The 12,139-nt window shown below is 42.6% G+C and overlaps 1 protein-coding gene across 2 annotated transcripts in view; it reads right to left on the bottom strand.

Moving 5' to 3' along the window:
* The window catches only part of HDLBP (high density lipoprotein binding protein), a 671,758-nt gene extending 660,044 nt beyond the window's left edge, over window positions 1–11,714 (bottom strand). The window contains exon 1 of one of the 2 annotated variants that reach the window (XM_069213644.1): window positions 11,585–11,714. The gene's annotated coding sequence lies outside the window, so the exon portion shown is untranslated. The remainder of the gene's footprint in view (window positions 1–11,584) is intronic. The other variant, XM_069213643.1, reaches the window with a different exon arrangement.
* Between the last annotated feature and the right edge of the window lie 425 nt (window positions 11,715–12,139).

The raw sequence follows: 12,139 nt of genomic DNA, 5'->3' as shown, positions 1-12,139 counted from the left end.
TTCCTGTCTCCTTCAGGAAGGGCGAGTAGGGTGGCCCACTGAAGAGATGTGTTACTTGCAAGGGTCGACAAACATCCTCGAGGAGTGAATCTAACTCCGGTGTGCCCAACTGAGTAGTGCCTCCTTTCACGTCCCTAGTGGAGGGGCCACAGGAGAGCTCCAGTATAGTGTAAGTGTACACTTGGCGATCAGAAGTGCGACGTCCGTGAAGCAGGCACTAACTTTCAGTTTTTTTCTTGCATTTGTATATCCTCAGGGTACATGCTGCCCACTTGTTTATGTCTGGTAGTTCTGTGACCATGCGCAGTTCGACATATATGGAGCGCCAATTCTCCTGTTTTGCTGGACAGGACCACAGCATATATCTAAGGTTAGCATCTGGAACGTGATAACATGGGTATTCAAATTGAGTCTTGAGGAAATGGCAGTGAAGTTGCACCTAGGTCAGGTAGGCCTCCTGTGCAGGATTTTCTTTTTTTTTTTTTTTAAACTATGTTTTTGAAGTGAGAGTTGCCAGAGACCCTTTCTGAAAACTCCAGGGACTGTTCCCATTCTTTGTCATGGAGCACCCTCGTAAAGTCATCTTCCCACTTTTGACACAGTGTAGTGAGGGGGGCAGTTGCGAGTTCTCGTCTGGCTTTGTAGAGCCAAGTAATCAAGGGTCAGCCAGAGGCCATCACGAGAACTGTCTGGAGCACAGGGTGCGCTGCAGGTTCTCTCCCTATTGGGATATGTGGCTGAGTTGTCGTGTATTAAGAACTACCCAGGAGGTAGGTTGTACTCCTTGGCTAACCCGTTATTACAGCATTCATGACAGCTTCTATAACATTGTTAAAAATATAAATGAAGCATTAGCTGTCAAATTTATGAAGAAAAAACTATGCATGCAGGGGCACAAGTTATGGTTACGTGAAGTAACCAATTACAGAATCTCTGGTTTTGTACAAGTAAATTCAGATCCTAACTATACTGTCACTGTAAACTTTGTTTTTTTCCAATGAGAGATAGATAAATATTAGTGGCTGTCGCCACTACGTAGTTATAGTTAGAACCATGTTTCCAAAGAAAAGGCATTTTTTGACCTCCCTCTATCTTTAGCACCATTGGACGAATGTCCACACAAAAAAAAAAAAAAACACTGTTGGAGTGATTCTTGTTGCGCACTGAAAATCTTTGTGTGATGCGTCAAGCGGGTGCTGAGGAAAAAGGGAGGGGGGGGCAAAAAAAGGTGTTTCTCCCATGTTAATTGCCATAAGACATTTAGACACGTCCACAGCCCAAACCACTGGATAGAATTACATCAAGTTTGATAGAAAGCTAGCTTTTGCTACACGCACTGTTCTTTTACTTATTTAGTGTAAATCTGTTCAGAACTGAAAAGTTTAGGGAAATTAAAATTTGTTTCTCTAGCTGCTGCATCTTCACAAATAATTCACAACTGTGCATGCAAAAGGAAGCAATGTAATTGCCTAACCACACCAGACTAAAAAGTTGATGCCACCATTTTATTTCATATGACACGGGCCCACAGGGGTGAAAACCGTAACTTAAAGTGGCATATGGCCTTAGGGTGCAGGTACCCTAACCCCACATGTAGCTGTGTTCTAGGGGCATATTATAGAATCACCTAATTTTGCATTTCCATGCACAGTATTCATTAATTTTTGCGGATTATTCACGAAACATTCACAAATATTAACAGACTTTAAAGCACAGGCTCATTGATATAGTAATTCACTCATACATGCACTCACTCATGCACCCACTCACAGATCCACTGCCAGACAGGCACTATGGCCAACCTGCAATGTGCACGGCCAAAGGCCATGCATGGGGTAGGTTGTTTATTGGGGCTTGACTACAATGCTTGGTTGTAGGCCAGGACTTGCGACTAACCTAGAGTAATTAGTTTTTTTTTTTTTTTTAAACGTAAAGTAATTTCATAGACATTTACTGAAGAAAAAAAAAAAAAAACATTGCGGGTTCTGATTCAGCAGTCAGAGTTCCTTCAAGTAACTATAATTTGTGCCCTAAGGTAACTATATCTCGCACCTTTGCCATGCACAGCTAATTCCACATTTATCACTGATGAGATCTTGTATGGCATCTTTAATATCACTGCAAAATTTGCAGTAAAACTAATAAGAAAACTGTGCATGGCAAGGGCTCGAAATATAGTTACTATAGTGCACGAGGTATAGTTCCTTGAAAGAACTAACTAGAACTGCTGAATTTCTATGGGTTTGAACAAGTAAATTCAGCACCCAACTATAATGTCCCTGTAACCTTTGTTTTTTTCAGTGAATATATGCGGCTCAAGCACTCAAGTTCCAAAGACTTAATTCAAAACTATCAGGTGACATCCACCCAGAAATTAATGTAAATATATTTAAGTATATACACATGGAAAGGATTATAAAAATGATATATATATATATATATATATATATATACATACACACACACACACACACACACCATATAGCAGGATGTGCTCAATTCATGTTAAAGTGACAGAATTAAATTTTAAATTAAAAGGCAATATTATTTAAGCAGAGTATACACAGAAATCACAAAATGCTAAATTCCACAACCTATTTTAAAAGAAAGAAAAATTGAAAAACTATAAAATTCCAATGAACCACAGGTAAGAATTTTTCATTTCAAATATTTTAGTAAAAAATGGCATGATGTGCCAATGATAATCTGTGGAAAGGGCAAGATTTGAGGAAGATCACAATAGAGCCCTGGTTGGATATTATAAGTGGACACATCCTGGTTAAACTGGGAATCAAAAATGGCCTTATTTTCTGACAAATCAAGTTGCCTTTCAGCGGGTCTAATATAAACTTTTAGGTGGATAGCCCTTACATATCAAGTCTTATTGTTGGGTATCCCACATGTAGGCAGTGACTGTTTTTGCAACATTTCCTTACTGAATGAAACAAAGTTGGCATAAACCATTTCCAGTGCTGGGGTTCACTTTGTTGTGGTTTTGGAGTAACCTAATGCTGTCAGTTTAAGCAAAAGTAAAAGTACAGTTAGCATAGTAGGGGCCTATGCCCTCCCCGGACCAATATATCAGATTGGGAAACATGCATCTCAGCTGCTTAGTTCCTTTACAAGCTAGTTTAGAGGAACGTGTTTGTGCACCGCCTCCGTACTTATGTCAGGCTGCAGCATATACACCCCCACTGTGCTGGGTGTGGTCTTTCATGTTCCTTAACGCTCCTCTCTGCCACGCTGCCTTTGGGTTATCACCCACAAGAAAGCTCCCCCCAATTCGGTCCCTTATTCGCAGCCTGCTAGCCGCAGTATAGCCCATAAGTTGGCCCCTAATACTTCTTTCCCAGTGTAGACAGGTGAACCCCGTCCGCCCCAAAGTATTCTGGCCTCTGCAAGCTAATTACACCATGCCGGATGCCGTCCCAGCCATTCGCAATGCAAATTTTAAACAGCCATGTTCAGCTTTTTTTCTTGATTTGTCTATTGCTCCTGCCGATTGGGCCCCCCTACACTTGCGCCTCGAGGTGATCTCTGACCATATCAGCATTGTACTACCCAGCAGCCTGGCTGCCCAAGTGAGGTTTTCCCTGATGCTTTGCAGCAAGCCCTTTCGACCGAGCTGCTCTAGGTAGTTGACCCCTAGGTGTATTATTACCATGTCAGGCTTCGTGTGCCAGGCGGCTAACAACTCCCCCAGTGTGGCCTGTAGGTGCTCCCAATTTCATGCCCGGGTACCCGAACCATTGTATGTCTGTTTGCTGCAGGCCTCCCTCCCTACCTCCTGGAACATCTTGCCTCCCACTAGCCTCAGGCTCCGTACACAAAGGAGTGTCCAATCATCCATGCCGTTCTGTGCTCTGTACCTGCGTTTGGGAGTGCGCAGGGGGGAAGCAAGGTGAAAGTAAGGCGCTAGCCTATTGCCGTCCCCCCCCCCCCCCCACACCCACCCTCCCCTTCCCCCCAGTCAGACTACCTGGCTGCCCGGGTAAGAAAAAAAGGGGTTCTTGCTGGGGTAGGTCCTTTTATGCCTCCTTTGTGCCCTGGTGGAGGTTACCACGGCAGGGGGGATTCATAAGATTCTTAGGCCCTCATTGGGCCATGGTGTTAAAATTCTCCCCTTTCAGCTTCCGCCCCGCAGAGGGCCACTTCTGGTTTCCCCCCTCCTTTTGTTTGCGTGCCCCCTTTGGCATGCTTTCTTGCAGGCCTCCGAGGTGTTTCTGCTCTGGCCCCTCTAGCCCACAATGTGCGCAGGCCATCGTCCCATCTACTTCCCCTATCCCAGTTTTAAGTCCCTTTTCAGAGGCTCACACCAGCTCAAAAAGATAATGTGTGCAAGTGTTCCTCTCTAGAACCAACTCAGCAATAAACAATAGCAAGAACCTCCCTCCCCCGCCCCCAACCAAGGTAGAGAAAAAGGAGGCTCTTAAAGAAACATTGTACAGCTGTTTAGACTGTATGAAGTAGCACTGCAGCTATCTTGTTTCCTCGCGTGCCATGGCGGTGCCTTTAAACAGCAAAGCAGGGAATGTCCGAGCTCTGGGGATTAATAGGTAGTGTGTCATGCAGCAAGTGATCAGCAGAACAACGTGATAATCATCAATTGGGCAGAACAGGCTGAGTGGGAGTTAATCGTTGTGGTTGAGGGTGGAGTTGCCCTACCAACCTCCACCACAAAAGGAGGTCAGGCTGGATGGAACAAGGGACACCACCCTGCTGAGGAAAAGTGTGTTTTACCTGTGCTCAAACAAAGCCTAGCTGCAAAGAGCAAGGGGTATTTTATTGCATGCAAAAAAGCAACTTTACCATCTTGAAAAAAACAGGGGGCCTCCTGTACAGCTAGAGTGAAGTCAGAGCAGAACGATATTTTTCGATCCCTCATATTGAAGATGAAGGTTGTCTTTATTCAGCTGGAATATAAAAATTGCTACAGTTCAATAAGTGGACTTTGACTACACATTGGGTTAGTCCCGATTTAGGTACAAGTGTACATGGAGTTTTCCTTAGTCTGCCTACCTTACTGCATTACTGACAGACACAATAGAGGTCCAGCCACCAACACTGTCAGGCACAAAGCTGCTTTGTGGCTAGGTGTGTAGGATACAAACCCACATACATATAAAAAAGTCACTTAATTTGAGGAACAGACTGCCTCAGAATGTGGCTGGAATCAAGTTTGCAGATCCAATACCGTTCTCCTTTTGCAACTCCACAGTGTCACCAACTGAACAATTGAGCTCACCTGCCCTGGTGTTATCTCAAACACTAGATGAGATAAGCGTTGCCATTTAAGCCCAACAGTCTTAATAGCGAAGCAAACAATCTGGCATACGTGGGCCGCAGGTGACCATTTTCTTTTAGATCAGGCTGAAAATGCTCCCCCTACGCCAAAATAGGTCTATTTCTCTGGATAAGTAATTCCTTAATAGTCACGCTTTGAAAGCTTTAAATGATACATCTGGAACTGGATACAGCATCCCAAAGGCCAGGCAATAGGTAGGTTGAAAGTGGATGGTTACAAAAGCTAAATTGAGCTTCAAGATGTTCATTTGGATGTTTACTTGAAATAGTCAACGTCTAAGGGCACCTATTCTTCTCATTCCACTCCATCAATGTTCAATATCAAGCGACTAATTGACAATCACTACCCCTTGTCAATGAATAGAACCAGAGACGTCTAGCTAACATATCTTAAAACAATAAGCCAATTACAACTATTTGTCGTCCGATCAGGTCGTAGGAACCCATTCACTCTTACCAACACTCCCAACAGCCACAAAATTTAGGCAATCTAGATGGACACACGATGACCAATATTTATTATCTATATCTCTACAGAGTAAAATAGCTAACTTAACATTTGCAAGGTTAGTCACACCTCCCTCAAACACGCATAGGTCCATGTTCAAGACTAGCCATATAATAAAAAAAATTTTTTTTTTTTAAAAAGCCCAATTGTGCCGACTTCCTCAATTGATTGCCGTGACTAGTACAGTATAAACTTGTTTACAAGTCCACCTTTACTGTATTCTGTTTAGCGATTCTAGACCATCTTCCTCCAAATCTCTCCCACAGTGGACAATAAAGCCCTGAACAAACTCCTTTTTTCTGGTTTAACAGTCTGCTCCCTTATCTCAAACTCCATCTTTCCAACCCTAATTCCTTCACCAAGATCAAACAACTGCCTATAAATAAACCTGCACCTCCTTTTTATCATGTCCTCATATCTCACTCCCTCTCAGCAGGTCTCTCCATGCCTCAGAATCACCTCCGTCCCTTGAAGGCAAATTACTGTAACTGACCCTACAGTGCCTTCCTTTGTCTGTCTGTATGGTGCACTGGTTTAATTGATTCTCCCCTCAATTCTGTCACTGCCAGTACATCTTCAAAAAGAATAATTTTCAAAACCATCTTAAAAGAACGGTCAATAGAGGGCACCTAATAAATGCTGGTGGAAACCACCACTGTTACACTTACTAGAGGCAAACTCATCAGCTCAGTCACTGTAGAGACCCAAAGCAAAAGCCCACTATAGTACTACGTACCAATAAAAAAATTACATAGTGACCAATGCACTTCAGCAGTTAGACTTACTGACAATGAGTGGACTATCATCTGTATTAAGTTAATGGCAGAATCTAGCCTTTATTTTTTTAGCTATTGTTGACCCAGGGCTTGCTTGTAACTGGATAGAAAATAAATATCATTGTCTAGAGACAAAGATTTAGTCTCTGGAAAAGAAAAATCAGTGTGAACAAATGAGAAACGTTTGCAGAGAAAAATTGACGATAAGAGCAAAGGCACAATAAGCAAAGACTTAAAGCCACACAAAAATAAAATTTAAAGAAACACGAGATGCTGGAAGTCGTACAAAAGATTCACTAACTCAAAATGCACTAAATTCTTTAGCACACATTAGATACAATAGCTAACATGTTTGCTCCTGACAATGAGATGCCACTACAAGAACGGCACAAAGGTATGTAGTTTGCTACACAACCACTAGCTCAAAGTAAAAACATACTTAACTAAATTTTGGGACCTAGGTGGCCATAGTTCACCTCTTGAGCAAGATGGGAACTTCACATCTAAACAAGTTGATCAGAAGGATGCCAGATAATGCGGTAAAAGCTCGCCTCCAATTACATTACTTAAATGCTTCTGACAAGCTCAATACCAGAAGTCATTACATCTTCCTGAAACCAGAAAACACGCCGAGACCTGTAAATGTTTGTAATGTTCCTGCAACCTCAAGAACCGGCTGTAAGGGTGCCCCAGGCCATTTCCCAACACCTCCATAAGTCTTCAGATACATAACGGAGCGTCTTACACAGATTAATGTCATGAAATTAATATTCACACAGAAATGTTTAACTCAACACCCAAAAACTGTGTAAATTTCATATCAAGGTGCACACTGGGGGAGTTATCGAGTTAAAAAAAAAAAAAAAAAAAAAAAAAAAAAAAAAAACAACAAAAGGAAAAAGAATTTAATGCATTGAATGGTTACCCAATGCATTTAACAAAGATCTCTCCCTCATTCAGAAAGGTCAGACTATACAAGATTCCATGCATACCTATTATTATTAGGAAAAAGACACAGATGGATTGTTGACTTTGTCAACATGTAAACTTAGGTCACCAAGTATTAAGAAATTAAAATATTTTAAGAACCCTAAAAGTAGACACATACTTGGATTGGAACCTAAAAAGAGAGCATTCACATAATGGGGGATTTTCAACCAGACAAGTTTAACATCCCTGATCAAGTGCCACTGGAAACGGTGCAAAACTTGTACTGATAAGCACTGCATCCTTACACATATCTGTGAAAAAGGATGAGTTAAAAAAATAATCATCAGAAGAGATACTACACCATCTCAAACCCACCTGAAAGGTTGCAAGAGACTGGCGATATAACAGGATAAACTTGTTTAGAATAAAAAAAGCAAGTATATTTAACAAAATCAGATCTATGCCAGACTCCCTATTCTCACGGGCAAATACATACCAGACTATTAAACAGACCTAGATAAGAGTTAAACCTTAATAGATTGTGGAAACCCAAAGTATCCTATGGCAAATTTGATAATTTTCTCCGACTTTCTTTCTCCTTTTAAATAACAAACTTTGAATTCTAGTAACTTTAATTCTGGAATAAAAAAAAAACAATACCAAAAAAAAGATATATTATCAGCTGCCATAATACTAGCAAAAAGATAAAAATATATAGGTCAGTGGTTCCCAACCTTTTGACTTCTGTGGACCCTCACTTTATCATTAATTGAACCCAGGGACCCCCACTGAATCATTACTGGAATCAGGGCACCCCCTCCCCGAGTCATTAGTGGAAGTTTGGGACCTAATTTGTCAATATTTATTAATATTTTTTAATTTTCTAAGCAGTCGCAGACCCCCTGAGAAGGCTTCGCGGACCCCCAGGGGTCCCCGGACCACAGGTTGGGAACCACTGATATAGGTCATTCTCAGGTCCGTTCAATAGTAGGGCAAGTCGAGAAACCCTTCACCAAGCCTCCAGCATGAAATTATTATTGATTGGGGAAAAAATTTAAACGGTCAACTGATCTCAGTAAACTGGGAGACCGCTGCACATGAAAATGAATAACGTGAAAGTTCCTATCCGCCACATACACGAGGACCAGAGGGTGGTAATAATCCATACTTTATGAAATATGAGGGTCTGAAACAAGGGCGTAAAGAAAGACCTAGAAGCACAGGGTGGTACCTCAAATTGTTAAAGGGGTGCCTTATTCAGCCTAAGACCAATCAATAGTTGTAATATATGAGAGACTAAGTAAGGGACCCCACTATTTACATTCTGCGTGCTGGGGGGGGGGGGGGGGGGGGGCGACGCATTTATTTCGATTCGCCCCTTGTTGCCACCATCTGCCCCAGAAACCGGCCGAGAGTCCGGTCTCACGCGCTTCTGGAGGCGTAGAACAGCTGTCGATTCAGCCCCTTACCTAAGGAAAACAACGCATAGTTACTTTTCTTGTGGCTTCGGTTAGTGAGAAAGACTAATTCAGATCAGTGTGTGCAATTAATGTGGGGTCCTTCCAAAGACTTTTTGTGCAAAGGCTTACGAATACCATCATATCTGTGGTTCCGACACTTGGTGCCCAAAGTCAAAGTATGGACAAAGCCAGGGGGTCTGGCTTTGGTAACAGTACATTTGTTCAAGCATAGGCAACAAAAATTAAAATACAAAAGAAAACACACAAAAAATAAATAAATATATATATATATATATATATATATATATATATATATATATATATATATATATATTTGCCGGGGGGGAGGGGGGGTGCATACGCTTTCAGAAAAAAAATAAAGCTGGGTTTGGACCACAGCTCCAGAGATTGACAATTACTATCCCGGCTGAATTGCATATTATTGGGCAAAACACAGTCACTCAAAGTGCAATACAGTAAATGCCTCAAGTTTACTTTTCAAATTGTACATGTTAGTTAAGCTGTTGTGGGCGAAAGCAAAAAGTAAATTACACTAAGACTGACAGGTGAAGAGGGCTGGATCAAAGACACCACGCCCCCCCCCCCCCCCCAAACCCCCGGTAGTTATGCTTAATTAGAACTATATTACAGCAGTCTCTAGGCCAGACTAAGAAAAACCTGTACCATAACATTGAACTAGTATGTGCATAAACGGGCATATATTAATTAGCACGTCAAACTGAAGACTACGTGGAAGACCCACCACTGACGTAAACCGACTTCGCGAAATAAGTGGCTCCAAATTATATTAAAACATGTAGTTTTGCTGTGAATATACACTACAACTTTGAACATTGATAAACAATTTATATAAATTACCTACCCTCGTATATATAGCACCTGTAAAACTCAACCGCGTGAGCAAGCCTACGTGACTTTCCATCTCCAAGCTTTCTACACAAGATGACCATTAACATATGAGGAAATGTCCTATAAAGGCACATGGCGAACTTTCTCCGTTTCCTAGCAGGAAGGGTCTTTGCTTAAAAGCTACGTGGACTACCACAAGCAACCACACCTCCCTTTCTCACCATACTGCACAAATAACGAATACAGTTTGAAGTATTTCATTCGACTTCGTTATTTTAAAGAACTCATTTGCTATAAAGGGCGTATTAAAGAAAAAACTTGTTTATACGAATATTTAACAGTATTAAAACTAAATTGGTTAACGAAAATCAAAAGTAGCCAAATGAAGGCGAAGCGAGGTCGTCAGTTTAAGAAACGATCCTCCCCCATCCCTCCTCCCGCACTTTTGCCAACGTCACCACTCCCAAGCCCATGTCAGCTCAAACTTTTAATAACTTTTTAATACGCGCACTTGTTGACGTGCAGCCATTTGGAAGTCAATCTTATCATAAAGCGGCTGAGTTGGTCATGAAAGAAGGATCTCTATTTTTAAAATACGGTTTTACTGTTTTGGGATCAGTCAGGGTATGAGAAATGAAACTTGCTCCCAGTAATTTTCATCTCCAGTGGGAGTTTGAAATGCGGGGGTTGTTACAGTATAATGGGACTGGTACGCATGGTGGCGAGCAAGAACAGACAGGGCTTAACATACAAGCCCAGTCATTTTCATCGAGTTTCTTATCAGCAGTTAACAATCATTGAGCGCTCACTCTGAGGAAAGAAGAACCATGACACACAGAAGGTGTCCAGACTATCATTCATCTGCGGTCAATGGGGAAAGGATAGAGACGTCTCCCGGTCACAATCAACATCGTAGTCTCATCTCGACTACAAAAATAATAAAAAACAAGACAGCTTCCGGGACGATAATGAAAGACTTAGGATTGAGTAAATGAAGACAATGTCCTACCAAGAGTCCATTCATGGAAAAATCAAACTAACACTCGCAGCCTTCGAGGTGACCACCTACGTTTGCTGGGAGAATGGTTTCAGTCTGAGGAAGGCCAACGTGTGTTTTCTAGATGAGAAAGAGATAGTGTTAGCTTCGACAGCAGTATTCTGCCTTTAGAAACGAAGTAACGACCATTCGGGTACGAGTTATTAAACCGCTACATCCCACCCTAAAGCTTTTCCAACTGAGAGACCCTGGCTATGTGGCAGCCTTAGTGGCCTGCTATCCACCCCTCTACGGCCGGCGGAAGGAGGTTACATTGCTAGTGTGGACATCCGAGTACCACATCTTCCCAATTAACCAAACAATATTTATTTCTTCCTGCCTGTTCCTCCAATGCCATAGATTTAACTACTCATTCAGCGCCACATACACATCTTCCGGGTCGCGGATGTAGCGTTTTTCACCCCAGAACACTGTTCACACACTGGGATTTGTAGGGGCTTCCAAAGTCATTACCCACCTCAATAAGCTGGCTGCCCTCCCCCCCCAACCTGTGTAAGCCGTAAAGATTTCCGTAGGAACCCCCACTCGTTCCCTAACAGAGGGAGACCATAACCTTTCCCGTCAGTCTTTTCGCTGAGAAGAGGAGTGACCTTCGCGTCTTCCTTTTTAAGGAGTCCCCTCCTTGCACCCCGGACCGCAAATTAAGCCCCCTGATTTACCCCCAGTGGTCCGTACTCACTTCGGCCAGGCTCCACTACCGCTCGGAAAAGCTGAGCGTGCTGGAAAGCAGGGCCGCGGCCTGCACAGGGTATATGGATGAAGGAGAAGGCCAATAGCGGAGAGACACGTCAGCCCGACCCGAAGAAGACGACGCTTATGCCCGCCCCGTGTGCAAAGTCCGCCCCGCAAAGAACCCGCCCACCATCTTCCCAACTCCGTAATAGGGGCAGCCCCAAAACGCGTCACTCCTCCCCCGGGTCAACTATGCTGCAGGAGGCGGCAGGCTGCAACTCTAGTGTTGTGCCGTGTTTGTGTTTTTTTTTTTTTAGTTCCTCTCCTGACAGACAACAGAGCTGTTCATCCGCACAGCTCCAAGAGGGAGGTCAGTACAAAAATACTTTATTAGTATGCGTCTTACCACTGTTGCAGAAAATTCTTGTCTACAGTAGTTGGTATATTTGTGAGATACACTTTGATTTCAGTGAATCTTTAGGTGTGTCAGGCAAAGTTGATGGTTTTAATTGTCTAATAGGCACTCCGGGGTACCCTCCAGTTAGCACAGCTTAAGGAGGTA

The sequence above is a fragment of the Pleurodeles waltl genome, chromosome 11, assembly GCF_031143425.1.
Source record: "Pleurodeles waltl isolate 20211129_DDA chromosome 11, aPleWal1.hap1.20221129, whole genome shotgun sequence".
Classification (NCBI taxonomy): domain Eukaryota; kingdom Metazoa; phylum Chordata; class Amphibia; order Caudata; family Salamandridae; genus Pleurodeles; species Pleurodeles waltl.
This window is presented reverse-complemented; position numbering and strand designations above follow the sequence as displayed.